The sequence below is a fragment of the Molossus molossus genome, unplaced genomic scaffold, assembly GCF_014108415.1.
Source record: "Molossus molossus isolate mMolMol1 unplaced genomic scaffold, mMolMol1.p scaffold_m16_p_1, whole genome shotgun sequence".
Taxonomy (NCBI): Eukaryota; Metazoa; Chordata; class Mammalia; order Chiroptera; family Molossidae; genus Molossus; species Molossus molossus.
Window position 1 is genome coordinate 138,358,718 of NW_023425344.1, and position 22,108 is coordinate 138,380,825.

Consider the following 22,108-nt stretch of genomic DNA (forward strand, 5'->3'; position numbering starts at 1 on the left):
TAGGATTACATTTTTGTTACAAAAAGTAAGCTTTTAAATGTTTCATTCCCAACTTACAAATGATCACTTCTTCCCCTTTTATGAGAAACATTTCCTTCTCATTATAAAACAGCTTATGAAATTCAAATTCATACTAAATTCTTCCACAAAGGTAGACAATAAAAAGGTCTCTTGGGTATTTTTAAGTAACTATATGCTCATCTAGGTTCTATATTCATGTAGTATTCCAGTGAATTGGTAAAATATAGAATAAAGTTTGAAACTTAAAAAAAATTGTTTTTAAAAGTTCTTAGAATCAGACTAAGAGAATACATCTCTCAGTAATTCCTATTATATTTCTTCCTATATTGTGTTATTATAAACATCTAACTTATTTGAAATTATTTTGGGGACAATGAATGTAAATAATTAAAGAAAAGTATAAATTATTTGATTCAGATCCATTTTCAGATATATTTGGGTAGTTTCTGACCAAATATGCTCACATATGGGGACCAGTATTAGGCTGCCTTATAATGGCATATTGATTATTTTGAACTAAAATTACCTGAGCAGCAGGAAGAGCTCTCTGACTCGCCTCTGTCCCCCTAAAAGCAAGAAATAAATCTCCATGTTGAGTGGCCTCCCCACTCCTGAAGGACTGAGAGACAACCTAGTTACAAGAGTTATAAAAGTGAGCGTTGTACAAACCTGTATAAACAAGCAGTGTAACGCCTTTACTAATTTACTACCCAAGTCCAAACTTTGTTTAGATTCCTCACTAGTGAGCACTAATGTAACCATGACTGAACATTTAAATTAAGCAATAAAGAGGGTGCGTATTCTGCTTTTTCCCAAGGCTGTAGCCAACCCTCTGTTTTCTTAGAGTGTGTACATAAAGCCCCGTGTTTTTATTCTTATCTAGCCATATATATATATATATATCTTAGAGAAGTCTATTTTGGGGGGAGAAAGGGCTGCTTGGTGCTAGTTGTCAGGGTTCATAGGTGTCCACAGTAAATCTACAAATTCCTATCTGAAGAGAGAAAGCCAAAATGATTGGTTTATGCATGGATATGTGTATCAATCCTTACAAATGGGATGAGATAGAAATCTTGGTACTTAGAGAGTTTTCTCGTTCTCCCCTTTCTCAAGAGAAGTTGCGTTTCACTTTTCTTTCCCCTGGTCTTTGTTTTGCTTTCCCTCTCCATCCTTTTTAAAGCCTCTGTCTAGTCCAGCTGGTGTGGCTCAGTGGTTGAGCATTGACTCACGTACCAAGAGGTCGCTGGTTCGATTTCTGGTCGAGACACACGCCCAGGTTGTGGGCCTGATCCCCAGTGTGGAGCATGCAGGAGGCGGCCAATTGATGTTCTCGCTCATCGATGTTTCTATCTCTCTCTCCCTCTCACTTCCTCTCTCTAAAATCAATAAAGAAAATTTTTTTAAAATAAAATAAATAAATAAATAAATAAAAGCCTCTGTCTGCATTGAGAGTAAGATGGGTTTTTTGAGGACAAAAAATCCCCTACCGTTTTTGAGATGTCATCACTTGAATAAACCTCTTTCCTTTTCACCAGAACCTGTGTCACTGGTTTGTCTTTCCTTGGACAGGCAGCTGAACTGAGTTTGGTTACACAGACTTTCTTTGTTTGTCGATTTCTCACAAGTGTGTATTGTTTCGTTGCCTCAAAAATACAAAAAGATGCCTAGTTTGATTATTTCTTTGATTCTCGTTTTATGCTCTGAACATCATGATGAGATTCTCCTGTGCACACCTATTAAATTGTTTTTTCCTCCTGTTAATCTAGTCCTGTGTCAATTTCATTATTTTGTAGCTATTCCAGCCAGAAAAACTAAAGAAGGGTTGAGTGGGGGAATTCTCTCTCATACCAACACACATAAATAAATGTATTATTTATTGCATGTCCCATTAAAATTTAATGTTTCAAAGGATATGATTTTTCTCTATCAAGTCTAATGCCATGTTCTTAGATAAGTAAAATGAACTGTTGAGGAGAAAAAAAAAAAACAAAGAAAATATGTCTGGACCCCGCTCAGAACTACTTTCTGTAACCTGTTGAGGATTAACAGGCAAGAAATAAGATAATTATAGCCCATAAGTGTAAGAAAACCACAAAGAATTTGTTAAGAACAATTTTATTAAATGTAGATTTACCTTTTTATTAAATGTTAGATTTATCTAATAATCTAATTTGCCTTTAACATTTTGTGGCTTACAAGGCCTTTGAAATCGTGATAATAGCTATGGACTCTCCCCAGAAATGTACACATCCTGAAGTCTGTCCAAGAACTGAAGGTTAAGAACAATCATGGTTCCGTCAAGAGATCAAGTAACAGTATACTTTACTCCCACTAACATTAGCAGTACATGCCTATAACCATTCTTTAGGCAAATTTTCTTAGACTACTTCTATTCTATCTTTTCTTGTCAGTAATCAACAACAGTCTTCTCTTGGTGCAATTCTCTCATCCCCATAGACTTGCCCTACAGGATTAAGAACATTGCTGCACTGAACCTTCTTTTCATCAAATTCCCTTCTGTAGAGCCCAGTACTATTAACCACTTAAATTACTCTCCCTGTTCACTTTCTCAATGTTCTTCTTTCCTGGTTTCTTTATATATACTCTGAAAACAACTCATTTTAAATCTATTTCAGGTTCTATCTGAGTCACTTCTACTCCGAGCTGGGTAGTGCTGCTAGGAAAAACACTCACAAAACAGGTCGTTTATTGTCACCACAAATTTGGGATAGTACCAATTATTCTCTGAAATTCTTTTATTTATCTTAGGTCAATTCCCTCCCCTATTCTTATCACCAGTTTTTCAAAATACATGCCATTTTCTTTAAGCCTTCTAACTCCCCTTACCTTATTCACCCACTGGCGGACAACTCTTGTACTTCAGAGAAGATGGGTTCTATCTGATTCAAAATACCTAATGGTCTAAATTCCAAATTGCCGCCAGAATGATATTTTAATGAAAAAAAATACAACCATGCTCATATCCTAGGAGTTGGTGGCAGCAAGAAAATAGGAACCCTGGTGCTATAAAGATAAGAAATTGATTTATTTTAATAACCGAAATGAATGATTTAATAAAAGATATCCAGGTTGAATTCAACAGTAAGTTGGATATCTAGATTCCACAGCCTTTAGTTATCCAGGCTGAAGCTCAACAGAGAAATTGTATTCAATATATAAATCAGTTGGCATAGATTACAGCTATAGATCAGAAGCTTGAAATTGTCAAGAGAGTGGAATTCAAAACATGCTTGAGGACATCATATTCTAAGAGACCAAAGGAAGGATGTAGTGGATGAAAGGTGCTGATGGTCAGTATCTTAGTCTAATCCATAAAGAGATGACATCATCATGGAAAAAAAATAATGATAGTTTGCATACAATTTCCCTCCTGCCTAGTGGGCCACACTGCATAGCACTCCTGACTTTAGTTTAATCACTTGCTCGTATATGGATTTTGATTTGACCTAAGCTAAAATGTTGACTGACAGCATAGTGGGTATTTGTCATAATTTTAGTTAACAGGCATCTGAACATTTTCCTTATTTTGATTAGGTGAACATATAATTCATCATCCAAATTAGGATAACTTTAAGAGAAAAAATGACCTATTAATAATTATACTGGGTTAAGACATATCTAGACACATTGTGTCATTCAGTTACTCTAATTATGGTTGCATTTTTATGAAAATAATTAATCCAATGTAAAACAGATTAGACTGGGATCATTTCTCTTTAAGATTTTTTTATATTTTGGAGATACTTAACTCAAAGTGCTCAGAAGTCAACCTTTAACGAGAACTGCCATCCTTGTTCTTTTCCCTAGTCTTCCAGGGTTCATTTTGGAGTCTCATAAATTTCTAACAACTCCTGAAAACACAAAGAGTACATTCTGCCCCTGCACATACTGCAACAGCAAGGGCAATGACAATAGCAATCACCAAAGAGCTTTTATGATTTTTCAAAGGCCTGGCTATACTCCTGGAACAGTAGTGAAGCCATTTATTCCCTCCTTTTTATTCATTCCCTTCTTCTATCTCTTTAAGACAACAAGAGGGGATTAATTATTTTTCCCTGCAACAGAAACAAAATAAACATATATGAAATTGTCAATATGTCATTTCATCTCACGTTTTATAATGAGAGCTTTCATTCGCTGTGGCAGCCACTCTGATTGCAACACCCTCTACCATTATTCTTCCTCACTGGAAACCCATTAATTTAATTAGGGTAGTCTTCTGACATTCAATCAGGGTCTCAGAAAAGATGGTATAGCCATTCCTTACCCAGAGGTTCTAGAGGAATGACTAATGGTTAAACCAATCATTAAGGTCTTATTACTGTAGCCATTGATTGGTTTATGCATAGATGTGTGTCTCAAGCCTTACATCATCCAAATGAGATGAGATAAAAATCTTGGTTCTTAGAGAGTTTTCCTTGCTAGATAAAAGAGACAGATGAGAAAAATGCACCCAGTAGTCCATTGGATGGTGTTGCTTCTGTGTGATGCCTGAAATTGTGGGAATCGCAAAGCATGAACAGAGTGCGCCATGACTGGCGTGCTGAGACGGCAGGAAAGAGAGGTGGAAATGCTGGGATCCCGCTGAGCCCTGAACTAGCTCGTCCTGCAATGACCTTTCCTGTGAATGTCTTCATACGAGAAAACAAAGGACTATTATTTACTCTACTTTTACTTGGGTCTTCAGTTACAACAGAAAGAAACCTAAGGGACACATCCAACTTTCGTGTACATGTAGTTTCAAAAATACACTTGTTTGCTTATAATAAATATCAAAATGTCATAATCTTACAATAAATATTAGAAGTAAAACAAACCAAATCCATCCAACTGAGGCAGATGTTACTGCATGAAAGAGAGTCATCTGGTATACAAAACAAAGTGTGCGGTTTTTCACTCCCCTTACCAGGAAATCTAAGTCTGTCACTCTGAAAATACTTACAGACCCACCTTTAGTTAATAAATCAAACTATCAAAAACAGTGGTCCTGTTTATCTAAGTGTTTACTTATTCAAAAAATTTGTGACTACCTTTTTAGCTGCTTCCCATGACAAGTCCTTTCTTTTTCTTTTATACAAAAGCTGCCTTATTTACTTATTTTGGGGCTACATGTTTTTATCATACACGAAACCTCAGGGCCTGCGTTCTCTCTTTATCTACGTCTGAAGAATCATCTTTTTTTAAAGAACTCTCTCCTCCAGACAAAGCTATTATCTTAAATACTTTCTGAGCAGTGGTAAGACCTCCTTCAACCTAGACCCTGTTCTTGTTATACATCTCAACTTTCATAAGCAAATGGCAGCATTATATTCAGCTCAGCTGTCTAGTGAGTCACTTAATCACACAGGCGAGAAGAATTCCCTTCTTTTGTCAGGGCTATCACTTCCACCCACTGCGGCTTAACACTTCATTGAGAGAGAAAATGCTTATGAGAAATGCCAAACATTATGAAACATTTGTTCTTAGAGACAGTTTTAACTTTTACCCTTGGACCGAACTAAGCATACTCTTCTTGCTGATGTAGTTATTGCTGCAGGTTTGGTAAGAATGTTATTTGATGAATTATAATTTATTCTTTTTTATAGAAAACCATGGAGAAAATGTCATTTGAGTCTTGGTATCAGGAATTCATTCTGAAGGTGGGGTGTGGTGATGGAGGAGACTTTAGGGAACAGCTCAACTGTGACACAGCATTGCTCGGGAGTAATCCGCCGTGTAACAGCTCAGTAGTTCCAGCTCAGTATGAAGCAGCATGGCAGAGAGGTGGCCCTGGTATCAGGAATTCTTATACTTCCTTTAAACAAATGATTCACTTTTAATCTGTAAGTCCTGTAAGAAATTATGTGGTTCCTTCTATATGCCCACATCTAGCAAGTGTGATTGACCATGCAATCTATGTAATTAATTTCATTCTTTGTCTTCATGTTCCTTTTTTTTTTTTTTTGCTTTTCTTGTTGTTTTTACCACCCTTACTTTTAGAGAGGAAGGGATAGGGAGAGAGAGATAGAAACATCAATGAGAGAGAACATCGATTGGCCGCCTCCTACATGACCCCCCACTGGGCATTTGGCCCACAACCTGGGCATGTGTCCTGACTGGGAATCGAACCAGCAACCTCTTGGTGCATGAGTCAACACTCAATCCCTGAGCCACTCTGGCTAGGCCCAGCATCTCTCTTTCAAAGCTGGAACTTCTCTACTCTATTCTACTCACTGCAGGCAAACAGTCTTTACAAAATGAAAATTTAATTGTGTGCTTCTACACCATAACTTCTAGCCAAACAAAATAAAACAAACACAAAGCAATCTTCCAATTCTTCTAATTGCCTTAGGTAAAGTCAGCAAATCCTTGAGGATTACAAGGCCAAGGGAAACTGTTTCCATCTAGTCTTTTTTTTTTTTTTTTAATGTTTGATTTATATTATATTATTTTTTATTTTTGACATGTACAGATGCCCCCTGATTTCCTCTCCCTTTACCCACCTCCACCCAGCCCCTGCCACCTTCCCTCTGGCCATCACCACACTGCTGTCTGTGTCAATGGGCTATGCAGATATGTTCTTTGGCTAATCTCTTCACCTTCTGTCATTCAGTCACCTCCATCCTCCTCCCCTCTGAGGTCTGTCAGTCTGTTCCATGTCTCCATGCCTCTGTTTCTATTTTGTTCATCAGCTTATTTTGTTCATTAGATTCCACATATAAGTGAGGTCATATGGTATTTGTCTTTCTCAGTCTGACTTATTTAGCTTAACAATAGTCTCCAGGTCCCTCCATGTTGTTTCAAAGGGTAAGAGTTCCTTCTTTTTTATAGCTGTATAGTATTCCATTGTGTAAATGTACCTCATGTTTTATTTTATTGTTTTCACTCATCTACTGATGGGCACTTGTGCTGTTTCCAGATATTGTTTATTGTAAACAATACTGCTATAAACACAACTATGTATATATGCTTTCTGATTGGTATTTCGGGATTCTCTGGTTATATTTCCAGAGTTGGGAGCTCTGGGTCAAAAGGCAGTTCCATTTTTAATTTTTTGAGAAAACTCCATATTCTTTTCCACAGTGGTTGCACCAGTCAGCATTCCCACCAGCAGTGCATGAGGGTTCCCTTTTCTTCACATCTTTGTCAGCACTTTCTTGATTTATTGCTCATTCTGTCTTTATTACTAGCCAAGATCATAAAAGAGAAACTTCTAATATCTTCACTGAGAAGGTGATTTCTACCCTTTCTTCATACTCCTTCCATTATTTATCTAGTGGGGAGATTGGAAAAGAGACTGAGTATGTCTATTTCATATCTTCTGCACACTTTCTTTGGTTCTCCCACAAACAAATAAATGCGGTCTCCCTTCAAAGGGGACCCGAAGGTGGATCCTTGCAGGTAAAAGTAATGCATCTGTTTCCTAGGACTGCTGTAACAAAGCAAGAGTCTTAAAACAACAGAAATTTATTGCCTCTCAGTTCTGGAATCTAGAAGTCTATAATCACAGAGTTGACAGGGCCAAGCTCCTTCCGAAACCCGTGTGGGAGAATTCTTCCTTGCTTCTTCCTAACTTCGGATGAAGGCCATTGATTCTTCAAGTCCTTGACTTGTAGTTCCATCACTCTAGTCTCTGCCTCTGTCATCGCCTGATGTTGTCCCTCTATGTCCCTATGTCTTCGTATGACATTTTCCTCTCTGTTACTCTTTTATTTATAAGGATATGTTGGGACCCAGGGCATGCTGCTCCAGGATGTCCCACAATGGCATACAGAGTATTTCAAACGAAAATCATCTCAGAAGCAGCAGGAGCAGGAAGAGCAGTCTGATTCTCCTCTGCCCCACAAAAGCAGTTAATAAATCTTCATGATAGTCCCAGTGTGGCTCAGTGGTTGAGCGTCGATCAATAGGTCGCCAGTTCCATTTCTGGACAGGACACACGCCCAGGTTTTGGGCCAAACCCCCAGGAGGCATGCAGGAGGCGGTCAATTGATGTCCTCTCTCATTGATGTTTCTCTCTCTCTCTCTCTCTCTCTCCCTTCCTCTCTCTCTCTAAAATCAATAAAGAAAAAAATAAAATTAAAAAAAAAAAGTTCTCTGCTCCTGAAGGGTGGAGGGACTACCTTATAACAAAGCTTACAAAACCTAGAGTTGGAAAAGCCTTTATTAAAAAACTTTGTAACACCTTTACTAATTTAGTACCTAAACCCAAACCTTGCTTAGCTTCCTTTCTAATGAGCACTACCTGTGTTTGTCCTGTTAATTTCTTATAAATGTATTGTTTTTTTCCTTTGTCTAAAAAGTATAAAAATTTGCCTAGTACAATAATTTCTTTTAGCTTTATTTATTATCTGAGCATCATATTGTGATTCTCCCATGTACATTTATAAAATTGAGTTTTTCCTCCTGTTAATCTAGTCTTGTGTCAAATGGATTATTTTATAACTGGTCCAGCCAGGAGAACTCAGGAAGGGTAGAGTGGGGGGACTCTCTCGCTTTCCAACAGACATTAGTCCTATTAGGTTAAGCGCACATCCTATTCCAGCATAATCGCATTTTAACTAACTACATCTGCGATGATTCTATGTCCAAAAAATTTATATTCTGAAGTACGAGTGGTTGGGACTTTGGCATATATTTTTGGATAGTACAATTCAACTTATAACATGTAGAAAGCTGGTTCTCAAGCTCTGTTCCCCAGTTGGTGATTTAGTAATAAAGTTAATCTTTTACTCTTATCGTACTTGTGTGCATGTTTCATAATTATTTTAGCATTTTTTAATAAAGGAGTAAGATAAGCACATCAACAAGAACCCCAAAAGGAGGCCCAAAGGTGTGTTTGGTGTTAACCACTTTAAAATTATCTCATAAAGCTGTATATATTTTTCTCTAATCAGCCTGCAGTGTTAATTTTCAAATACATCTTGTTTCTCCTTTAAAACCCATCCTTAGACTCTCTGCTCAGCTCCCTCAGCAGCACAGGGAATGGGGCATACTGTGTCTTTTATTGGGAAACCTTCTCCGTTTCCCTTTACCTAATTAAATCCTACTCTTCTCCACTTGTTTGTTTAAGTATTTCTTCCACAACAAAGCCAGTAACCCATGAATTTGATCAGATTCACACTGGGTTTCTTGCCTTAGAAACCATTATATCAACGTGATATAAGACTTTCATTAGAATGATCAGCCGATGTTTGTTCCCCCCTCTAGCTTGCACTGCTTATAAGGTATTCTGTTGGTTTTTGATCACTATGTCAGCACCAGTGAACTGCTCGAATACCTGGAACAAGATAGGCCTCAGATAAATTTGAGTATGTAAGTCAATGTTAAATTATTTCGTTTGACATCTTTTTATATTGTAAGTGAATTTTGAAATCCACCTCCAATGCATTTTGAAATAATATGTAGCAGAAAAAAACAAAAGAAAAACTGAAAGGGTGAGAGAATTAAAAAATGAAAGATGATAAAGGGAGAAAAGGAGGAAAGGAAGGAAGAAGAAAGGAAAGAAAGAAGGACTTTGCTCTTTCCTTGGGTAGTTCCTCTCCCTGGAAGGTTCTTTCATCGGCTCTTCACAGGGCTTGTCTGCCTTTTCATCTCTTAGTCACACTAACCTCCACGGGGCGGTCTAGCCTGAGCAGTCTGCTCGTACTCTTAGCTCCTAGGTCCTCAATAATGCAGATACCTGCATATGGTTTTCACAACATTTTTTTAAAAATCTGAAATTATCTTATACATTTTATTTGTTGGTTTTCCTCTTACTGAAGTAGACTATGATCTTCCTAAGAGCAAGGCTTCGTATTGTTTGCTATCCTGCCTCCTCGTGGTAATCAAAAATATGTCCACCCTTTTTGGACATTCCTTCAGAAAATAGAGCTGCGTTTCCTGACTTGTGAGCATAGACTGAATTTAACAAGTTGGTTCTAACAACATTTTTTTGAAAGTGGAAATGATGGTGTACGACTTTTTGTGTGCAATGACAAAAAGAATTGCAGTTTCCTTCTCCCTTTGTGTCTCTCAGTGTCTCTGTCTCTGTCTCTCTCTCACAGCCTGCTTTGGGGAAATTAGCTGCCATGTTGTAAGAGCCTGCAAGTGGCCTGTGGAAAGAGGCCCACAGCTCTGTATGTGAGGCCCTTTGGTGACGACCTCAGACCCTGTCTCACTCTGGCAGCAACCACAGGGCAGCCCGAGGCAGTCACTTCTAGGCCAGTCCTGTTTCCTGACCCCCACAGAAACAGAAACTGGAAGAACCTGACTGTTGGTTGTTTTAAAGCACCAAGTTTTTATTATAAACTTATATAATACATAACTAATGTACTGTAGACAATATTGTGTTAACATGCTAAACTCTCACTAACACATTTGAATGAATTTGTTTCCAAGCATTAATGGAGTAAAATATCCAACCAGGAAGATTAATACCAGCTGCCTCAGCTCCTGCCCCTTCTACACTAAGGCAGTGGACATGCCTCTTAATTAAGGGAAAAAAAAAACCCACACACAAAAAACAAAACAGCATTGTATAGGACACTTCGGGTATTATTATTTTATTTTATTTTTTTAAACTGAATGTCTACTCTGTCCTTCATCTTGCTTTAGAAAAGCATTTATCTCTCTCTTGTGGGTCTACCCTATATCTGTGCAGTTACCCCAATCTTTCCTTCTCTCTCTGGGGTCTGGCCAATTTACTCATTTATTCATTTATCCATTTACACCTATAGACTAAGTAAAACTATCACTCAGACTCTACATTAGGTGCTTGGGTAATAGAGACAATATGGTGTGGGGGTAAATACCCAAATACCAGCCACAGCATAATATGGTAAGAGCGTTAATGAAACTTCAACAAGACTTTTTTTTTTTTATCCTCCCCGAGGACATTTTTTCCACTTTTTTTGTTCAGGTAGAGTGGGAGGGAGAAAGAGAGAGAAACATCGATGTGAAAGGGACACATCGAGTGGCTGTCACCCGCAGACCAACCAGGGCCGGGGACAAACTGCAACCGATGTACGCGCCCTTAGCGGGAACCAAACCCGGGTCTCTCAGGACCGCAGGCCGACGCTCCAACCGCTGAGCCAAACCGGCCAGGGCAAACTTCAACAAGACTTTGTGGTGCAGCGGAGGAGGTGAGGATAGAGTGGCGACCTGAGAAGGACTGTGTAGAGCTAGACTTTGAGATATTAGGAGAGGCATGTCGGGCAGGTTAGCTGAAGAAAGGTACATTTTGTGCAAAAACACAGAGGCCTGGTGCCAGCCAAAGAGGATCTATACACAGTAATTACAAGATGTTATTTCTGCAGTCTCAAATGCTCTGAATTCTCTCTGTACCTGACAAGCGCTTTCACATCTATCACATCAAATGTTACCTCTTGAGTAGGGTCATCTATGATTCCTGCAGGCAGAGCATGGAACACTTTATGGTTTATTGTTGAGAAGAACTTCATTTTCTTGTAACTTCTCTGCTAACATGTATGCCTTTAGACTGGGAGGTAATTCTGGACAGAGGGCATTTTTTTCCTCCACTATAATAGTTCCTATTCCAACTCTTGTACAGAGGAAGAGATCAATAATTGCTTAATGAATGAATGAAGAGTTACCCACAGAGAAGTATGGATCTGAAGTACCCAGACTAAGCCTCCAAGACTGTGCCTTTGATAATTGCACATAATTCAAAGGAAGAGTCATGAGGATTTCATGTATTTGAATAATTATTTCCAAATTCTATTTTGCATAAACAAAACTATTAATTAAGAATTTTTAAATACAGAAACAATTTTCAAAATTCAATTGTGTCCAGATAAAGAAAGTAGATGTTTTCTAGGTAAAGCAAATAGATGTAATAACCATAATTAAAGCCAAATCAGTTGCCATGATTTTGGCATGGAAATAAATTTACTCTGTCTTTAAAAATATATGTGCTGTCCAGTCAGTGTGCCTCAGTAGATTGAGCATCATCCCATGGACTGGGAGGGCTCAGTTCAATTCCCAGTCAGGGCACATGCCTGGGTTTTGGGCTCAATCCACAGTGGAGCGGTGCAGGAGGTGGCTGATTGATGGTTCTCTCTCACATCGATGTTTCTATCTCTTTCTCCCTTCCTCTCTCTCTCTCTCTCTCCAAAAAAAAAAAATCAATAAAAATAAATGAAATATATGTGCTATTTGAATTAGTCCCAATAATCTTCCTTGAATAAAAGGAAAATGATAACTTGAGTTGTCAATACTAATGACCAAATTCTTTTTGGCCCTGTTATAACTATGTCATCATGCTACTCAAGAACTTCAGGGGTTTTGGTGTTCTGCCTACATGTTAGCTTTTTCTTTTTAAAGGAAGCCAGGCATGTATTTTTACCAGGCATTTACTATTTTCTGTTTTATGCCAACAGAAAACTTCCTGGGAGATCAAGATAGTTGAATCTATTTGATAGTTTTCAGTTATGCAAGGTGCCCTGCTAATATGGTGAAGTTATCCCATTTTGATGGAATTCCCTTTACTTTCAAATCAATTGCTATTTCTCAAGCATCCACCCCGGGAGGGAAACAAATAAGAACAGGAGCCACTAGTTGAACAATATCTGACCAGAATGGAAAAGACAACTTCTCGGACAAAGACTTCTTTCTTTACACAACACTATTCTTCAAATAAACCAGAACCCAATTTACTCATTTATTTATAATCTAGATATTTTGTAGTGATCTTGCTTATAGGATGTACATTTGGATAAGACCAATCACGAATATTTCAATTATGTAATAGGTACATTTTAGTCCACTATGCAATCATTTTGAAACTAAAAACACACTCAGTGAAATCTAGTCACTCATAAGAAATCTAAATAATTAAAACTGGTAACTATAATATGATTTCTATCTGTCTGAATTTTATCTAACTTTCCCTACAAAATTTTTCCATGAACCTCATAATTTTTTTTTAATCCTCACCCGAGGACATTTTTTTATTTTTTATTTTGCATTTATCTTCAGATATCAGGAGGGGAAGAGGGAGGGAGAAAGAGAGAGAGAAACATTCACGTGAGAGAGACACATGGAATGGTTGCCACCAACATGAGCCCAACCGGGGCCAGGGACAAACTGCTACCGAGGTACATGCCCTTAGTGGGAACCGAACCCTGGACTCTTCTGGGTCCATGGGCCGATGCTCTAACCACTGAGCCAAACCGGCCAGGGCTGAACCTCATAATTTTTATCTTGAAGCAAAGCTTTGCATCTCAGCCTTTTACCACTGAACATTTTTCCCCTAAATATTAGTTTGCCTACCAAATTAAGAGTAAGTTCCACACCACAATAAACTTGCAGTATATTTACTTGGAAGGTACTAGAGGAAAAATGATTGGGGATCCTTACAGCTTCTTCTCTGGTAACTTGGCTGCAGAAAAACTGAGAAAATTTTAATTATATAGATTTTTTAAAAATAATTAGCTCTTTGATAATGTAAAAACATCCAAATACAGCAAGAATAATACACAGCTAAAGACAGAAAATGACTTTTCAAAAAATTCAACAAGATAAGAGCATGCATTTTTTTTTACAAAGAAAATAGATTTTGCTAACAAATATACTCTACATACTAAAAACATAGTTGTTTCCCAAAATTTAAATTTAAAATGCCAAATAAAAAAATTAAAATTGAATAGTAAGCCCAGAGAACTCTACTTTAGACAACTCTAGAGTTTTTAAAGTATAAATTAAAAGTAGATAAATGTGCTAAATTGGTCAGCAAATGGAATTTTAGACTGAAAATATTTCTAAGAGAAGACCATGAAAAGTATTTTGTATGTGGATATGAAAGTCTGAATTAAAATTTCAATTGTTTCATAGGAACTTTAATGAAACTAATTGTGAGACAATGATTTTTGTGTTTTATAATGACCAGTATAATTACTTCCTTACAGTAAATGTAATAAAAAAGGATATCAATGGCCTAATGATGTTATAATTTTTGCTTAGAGATGTTTTGCAATTGTTGAAGACTATCTTTTGTGATCTATTTTAAATATAGGAATCATATACAGAGCAATGCAAATTATAGTGAGTTTATAAATGTCTACTTGTCAGATATTTTATACCCAAAATTCCCAACTTGAAAGGATTTCCTCTTTCTTGTGTAGATATTTTAATAAGCAGAGATTATGCCATCTGTGTAACTTGTATTGAAGGTAAATAGTTGTGAGGGAGAATAAGTTCCTAGCTTTGATTCTATTAGAATTCTGATACATTCTGTACATATTTAGAACATAATTAATTTGAAAATGTATCAATCATACCTAGAAAATCTTGGTTATATTTTTTAATTGTTGGGAGTATTACAAATGTCTCCCATTTTCTACTTTTTGACCCCCTCCATCCAACCTACACCCACAACCCAGACCTTCCCCATACTATTATCTGTGTACATGGGTTGTACATATATGCATATATGTTCTTTGGTTAATCTCTTCCTATCTTTCCCCTCCCCTGAGATCTGTCAGTCTGTTCCATGCATCCCTACTGCTGGCCCTATTTTGTTCATTAGTTTATTTTGTTCATTAGATTCCACATATAAATGAGATCAGGTGATATTTGTCTTTCTCCTACTGGCTTATTTTGCTTAACATAATAGTCTCCAGATCTATCCATGCTGTCTCAAAGGGTAAGGGCTCTTTCTTTTTTACAGCTACATAGTATTCCATTGTGTAAATGTACTACAGTTCTTTTTTTTATCCTCACTCAAAAATGTTTTTTTTAAATTTATCTTCAGATAGAGTGGGAGAGAGAGAGAGAGAAATGGAGGGGGGGGGGAGGAGAGAGAGAGAGAGAGAGAGAGATGTGAGAGGGACACATCAACTGGTTACCTCCCTCATGATCTGACCAGGGCTGGTATGAATTGCAACTGAGGCACATGCCCTTGACCAGAATTGAACCTGAGACTCATTGGTCCACAGACTGGTGCTCTAACCACTGAGCAAAACCAGCCAGGGCCCAAAGCTTTTTTATCCACTAATCTACTGATGGGCACTGAGCTATTTCCAGATCTTAGCTATTGTAAATAACACTGCTATGAATATGGGGGTACATATATTCTTTCTGATGGGTGTTTTGGGATTTTTAGGATATATTCCCAGAAGTGGAATCACTGGATCAAATGGCAGTTCCATTTCTAATTTTTTGAGAAAACTCTATAATGTTTTCCACAGTGGCTGCACCAGTCTCCATTCCCACCAGCAGTGTACTAGGGTTCTGTTTTCTCCACACCCTCGCCAGCATTTGTTTGTTCTAGTAATATTTTTTGCGTCAATTTATGATTCCATAATTTAAACAGAAAAGTATTTCTATTATGGTTTTCAATATGTCAATCTGTATTATGATGATCAGATATTCCTCTTTTCTAAAATTATAACAAGAAAAAACTATGTGAATGATAAACCTAAAGAATTTCTGTTACTATAAACAAAATTCTTGTTTAAGGAGTAGATTATAAAATTTCAACAATGACATTTATCTAAGTAAAGATACTACAAAGAGCCATATAGACAAAATTAGGATTGTTTAAATATAGATCTCTTCTGAATCAAGGGAGTGTAATTGAAACTGGACAATAAATGAATCGGGGCCGCCTGTCACTACTAGAGCCAATTAAGCAGTGACAAAGTTGAATCGTATAAGAGCTTTTATTCCAATAATGCCAACAGTGTGGGCAGCAGTGGGTCATCCCTGAAAAATCTGCTCTGACCACCCCCTCCTTTTGGTAGCCAGCCACTTATAAAGGGTAAAAAGACAAAGACTGTGTAAAGAGGGGCAGGTAGGCAAATGGGGAAAAAATGGATACAATGGTTACAGGTGAGGGAAAAAATATGGGCTAGGGGGTTGCAAAAGCTGGTCACCATGAGTCGCCTCCAGGGCTCCAATGCTCGGATAAGCAGAGTGTTAATCTTTCCATGATGTTAGGTAGTCCCCCTTGTCCTCAGGTTAGGAGAATGGACGGCATTCCCAAGGCAAACTCCCAAGGTGCACACCTCTCAGCCAGGTCAGAATGAGATTTTCTTTAATCAGAACAAAGCAATCATGATGAACATTGCAAAGGATGATAAACATTTCTTATAACTATATCTAGTGCATCACTATGATTAGTTTTCTATTTTCTGTTATTCTCCTCCACCCCTTTCATAATTCTGTGATGACTCAGTAGATCCTATAAATGAACAGTAATGCTGATACCAATAAAATAATTTTTGTACTATATCCATAACAGTTTAGTTATGTTCTATATCAAGTTAAGATTTCTCAACTGGGTGCATGACAAGTCAAAAAAGTTAATGTATGTAAAAGGCTCATACAGAGTCAATTTCAAAGAGACATAGACACTGGGTAAAGTTTATCCATGATAAGAAAAATAATCCTTTTGTATTGTGGGAGACTAAAATTAAGTTTCTTTTTACCTTCCTAATTCTTTGGGCTGCAATAACAACCAAGTTAACATGAAACAGATTAAAAGGAGAAAATGATAGATGGGGATTTCATTATGAGACCCAAGGACCTGTTGAGTAGTTCAAGAGTACATGCCTCTGAGCTAAGGAGAGAGGTGGTGGTTGGGGGGCGGTTTGGGATTAAAAGGGGAGGAAGGCAATTCACACGGAGATAAAAATACAAATGTTTGGTTAGTCCTTCCCTTCCCTGAGCTCTTGGCAAAGTTAGGAAGCAGTGAAGGAATGGGCATGGCTAAAGTATCTGCTACAATTTTAAAGGAATCCTGAAGTTGCAGTAATCTGGGAATGAATGACCATAAGAACAAAACTAATATGATGCATTTTTTTCCCTTTATACATTTCATTTGAGACTCATAATAATTCTATGAGACTAAGAGGAAAAGGAAGCATAAAGCCCTGCCTGATTTGGCTCAGTGATTAGAGTGTGGCCCATGCAGACCAAAGGGTCCCAGGTTCGATTCCCTGTCAAGGGCACACACCTGGGTTGCAGGTTCCATCCTCAGCCCTGGTCAGGGATGTGCGGGAGGCAACCGATCATTGTGTCTCTCTCACGTTGATGTTTTTTTCTCTCTTTCTCTCCCGCCCTCCCTTCCACTCCAAAAAAAAAAAAAATCAATAAAAAAAGAAAAGAAAGTAAAAAAGGCTTACCATATTTGGGGGCTTATTGTGAAATTCTAAGTGAGCTAAGATTTTATAATTTTCTTTTTTCTTTCTTTTTTCTATTATCCAGATGATGATCATTGTTATAGTTCTAGACATAGTCACAGAACAATCAAATATAATTCTACGAGTCTTGAAAAAGCACACCTAAACTGCTTACTTAATTTTTATTTTTTCTGGATAAATCTAAAGATACATCTTTTATTTATCTCTTTCAATAGTCTGTTGTTTTAAATAAAATATAAACATAATAAAAAAAGCTTTTAATAGTTTTAATGGAAATCTATTTTATATTTTAGTTGATTAAACAACAAAATTGTCTGCAATTTTATTTATTGTGCTATATCAAGATTATGTCCTCTCAAATTTAAACTCCCATAGAATTAAATGAGTTTTATTTATTGTTTTATACCCATCATTTATTTTTAGTAGATACTGAAGAGTTTGTTAATTAAAATGAGGTCTAAAAACTAATAATGCACCATTTTCTGGTGGTAGCTATTCCAAAATCCCAATGGGGATATGTTTGGCCAATTCAACCCCATTTTAGTGAGAGGAGATAACATATTGTCTAATATCCTTCAAATTAACGCTTAGGAAATCCTCTTAAATGTCTGGGAAAATAGCAATGATGTGTTTGCAAATATTCTGTGCTGACTCAGTGATAAAATGTGGTAATGTTATCAATTAATACCTTTGTTATACTCAATTCAAAAACCAGTTTTGGGAACCATCATGAAGATTCTGTGTCACTTGAACATCAGACTGCAATATACCTGTGATAATCTGGGTGTTTGGTCTCTGGATTTTAATGCTACAGAGCAGAAGATCATATTTGGTTCATATACAACCCTCAGCTCACTTCGGAACAATCACAGATGGTTATACATGAGGCAGACAATCAGCCTGATGGACTGGGTAAAAGTCCTGCAAAGTGTGTTTATCCTGAGAAAGGGCACTGCCCAGCTCCCCCTATAAATGCCTAATAGAAAACCCTCAGTGAAGAAGCTGATAGGTCACCTGTATAAGCCATGTGGGATTGGCTTAATGAATCATCACCAACTGAAAAAGCTCATTGACCAGGCCATGATCATTGCTGTGGTTAAGAGGGCTCCTTTCACAAGGGCGCCCCATATAGCTGCAAAACTGCAAAACACTTCTTGAAGTCTAACAAATTTGGTGTCTCAGCTTCTCCTCATAGATCTTATGAGATGCTAATAAAACATTAAGCCAATTAATAAGAGAATAGAAAGAGGACAAGGGAAAAGTAAAGGGACTTTCTCAAAAGGTAGAAATTTTTAAAAGGTTATTAAGAAATAAGGTGTATAAAACAAATACCGATAAGGTGAAACAAAGAAGAAACAGAAAGGGAAGCCTCAGGAGACTCATCCCAGTAAGGTAGAAATCTTTAGATGGTTATTAAGAAATAGAGTGAATAAAATGAACATTTATGGTATTAAAACAAGTTTTAATACAGCACTACCAAATATTGGGTGGGTCGAAGTCACCCTCTCTTGGTCCCCCAACATTAAAGAGTCCCAAACAAGTTTCCTCTACCCTTGTTAGGAGAAATTTAAATAGCCAGAAGGTAAAAATTACAATTAGGAAGATTAATCAAGATTAAGTTTGACAAAAGGGCCAAGGTCCCTTGGCTTCACCCATCACCGGGGACCCAAAACTTTTTGCACAAGAGTAGGTAAAATTGTCAGTGGGTGGAAAAGAGAAGTTTCCAGAGCTTATTCATATGGGACTCACATGAGCTATGTTACCAAAGCCCACTGGTGAAGCCCTGACTTGTGCTAAAATCAGATTGAGAGAATGTACAAATGTAATGATTGAGAGGACTCTGGAAGTTGGAATCTATGGGTAAGCATTATGTAAAGAAGTTGTGTCACTTGTATCTGCTTGTATTTTGGGGTTGGACACTCTGTCTAACTGGGTTACGTTTTCCCTACTGGTGTTCTAAAACAGAAGGCATGTGAACCTGCCCTTCAAGGAATATGAACTGGAAATGCTAAATGGGAACCTGTAAGATTACCTGAGCCCAGATATGTGTATAACAGAAGCTGGAGTCTGGTAGGAACAAATTCCATGGGACATAGCCCTTTGTGGAGCACCAGCTGGCATTTATGTCAGAAGCCTGTGAGCACTTCCTAGCAACTACTACCACTTTAGACTAGAGACTTTCCATTTCAGGGGTATCTATTGCCTTGCTATTGGGTATTTCTGGAAGCTACCCAGATGACTGAAGAACATAAAGTGATTTTGAAGCCTGAAATTCCTATGATGGCTTGGGCGATGCCACAGAATCACTCTAATGGGCATGGTAGAGCCCAGGACGTTATAGTAAATGAAAATAGTTTATATAGGATCAGGCGGCCTGGAGAATGCAAGGAGGAGACAATCACAGGTAGGGAGACTCTTTCTCTCAAGAATTGATTTTTGAGCTACTCGAGGAGCAGCCAGAAACAGTCGCCACATGGACAGTGCCCTGTGGACAGCTCTAAACTAAGCCATAAAGAGCTGCTTGGTATATAGATGGCAGTTCCAAGATTAATGGAGACCCTTCTGCTGGGAAGCCTACTCTTTGCCTTTTTATCAAAGCTTTTACATTTAAGGTGATTATTGATATATATTTATTTATTGCCATTTTTGTTTAGTGTGGTCACATTTTTCTTTCTATTTCTTTTACTAATTACAGCAGTCCTTTTAACATTTCTTGCAGTGCTGGTTTGGTGCTAATGTATTCCCTTAGCCTTCATTTTTGTCTGGGAAGCTCTTTACTTGACCTTCTATTTTAAATGATAGCGTACTCTTGGATTCAGATCCGTGTTTTTCATGACCTTGATTACTTCACACCATTCCCTTTTGACCTGCAGTGTTTCTGTTGAGAAGTCAGCTCAAAGCCTTGTGGGGGTTCCTTTGTAGGTAACCTGTTGCTTATCTCTTGCTGCCTTTAGGATTCCCTCTTTGTTTTTAATTTTTGGCATTTAATTACTACGTGTCTTGGTGTGGGCCTGTTTGGGTTCTTACTTGGGGCTCTCTGTGCTTTTTGAACTCGAATGCCTTCTTCCTTCACCAAATTAGGGAGTTTTCTGTCACTATTTCTTCAAATATATGCTTTAACCCTTGCTCATTTTCTTCTTCTTCAGGGAATTCTATGATGCAAATAGTATTCCGTTTTCAGTTGTCCCACAGTTCTCTTAAGCTGTCTTCCTGTTTTTTAATTGTTTTTCCTTTTTGTTTTCTGATTGGTTGATTTTTTCTTACCATCTTCTAATTCATTGATTTGATTCTCAGCTTCCTCTATCTACTCTGCTGTTTAGTCCCTGGAATGTGTTTTTTATTTCTGCTATGTCATTCTTCATTTTTTCTTGGTGGTTTTTCATCTCCAGTTGGTTAATTTTCAATGTTTCTATGTCCTTACTCATGCTGTTGAGCTTCCTCAAAATCATGGTTCTGAATTCTACCTCTGATAACTTGCTTAACTGCATTTCATTTATCTCATCTTCTGTAGAGGTCTGTTGTTCTTTCATTTGGGATTTTTTTCTTCTTCACCATTTTGGTTATCTCAGTGGGTTTTGGAGCCTGCCAAATTTTCTCTGTGGGTGTTGGTGTTCTGTTGTTTGTGGCTCCCTCTACTTGGTTTGGATGAGCATGGAAGGACCCACATTAAACACCACTGGCAAGTCTTACTTTCCTGGGCAGATTTACAAGCCCAAGAATAGTTCAGTTATCCTCTAGTTTTTAGCCTGGAGGCTATTAGTCATGGTTACTTGAAGAGCCTTGGTTTCTCAGTTGAATGAAAAACTCAGGTGTTCCGCATCTCCTCTGCACATTTTAAAATCAGATTTGTTGTAGTTTTTTTTTGGAGGAGGGGTATTGAGTTGTATGAATTCTTCATATAGTTTGGATATTAATTTCTTATATCTGATTTGCAAGTATATGCTCTCCTTTTCTGTGTTGCCTTTTTATTTGTTGTCCCTTTTGCTTTTTAGTTTGAGGTAGTCCCACTTAATTTTTTGCTTTTGTTTTTTCTGTTTTTGGTGTCATATCCAAAAAATAATTGCCAAGACCAATGTCAAGGAGCTTTGCCTTGTTTCTTCTAGGAGTTTTATCATGTTAGGTTTTTTGTTTAAGTCTTTAACCCATTTTTAGTTATTTTTTGTAAATGGTGTCTGAGAAGGGTCCAATTTTTATCTTTTGCATGTAGTTATCTAGTTTTTCCAATGCCATTTATTCCCACATTGAGTATTCTTGGCTTCCTTGTCAAATATTAGTTGATTTATATTCAAGCAAGGACTTATTTCTGTGCTCTGGATTCTGTTCCCTTGGTTTATGTGTCTACTTCAATGCCAATACCATATTCTTGATTGCTATAGCTTCGCAGTATAGTTTAGAATCAAAAGTGTGATGCCTCCAGCTTTGTTCTTCCTCAGAAAGGCTTTGGCTATTTTGAGTCTTTTGAGGTTTCATGCATATTTAATTTTTTTAAATTTATGTAAAAAATGCTATTGGAATTTTGAGGATTTCATCAAATCTAAAGACAGATTTGGGTGGCATCAGCATTGCAATAACATTAATTCTTCTGATCATGAACACAAGATTCTTTTCATTTATTTGTGTCTTCTTTGATTTCTTTCATCATAGTCTTGTAGTTTTCAGTGTACAGATCTCACCTTCTTGGTTAAATTTACTACTAAATATTTTATTGGTTTTGTTGTTATTGTGAGTGGGATTGCTTTCTTTATTTTTTAAAAATATATTAGAAGATGATGGTGGGCAGGACCTGAAAGGGGATGAGTGTGTGAGAGAGTATGTGTGGACTTGAAGGTGGACAACCAAACCCGAGCAATGCAGACCCACTGAGCAGAAAGTTCTTTTGCTGTGGACAGGAGCAGCCAGCTACCAGGGTAAGTGGCCCTTCACGATGCTTCTCCCTGCGCCAT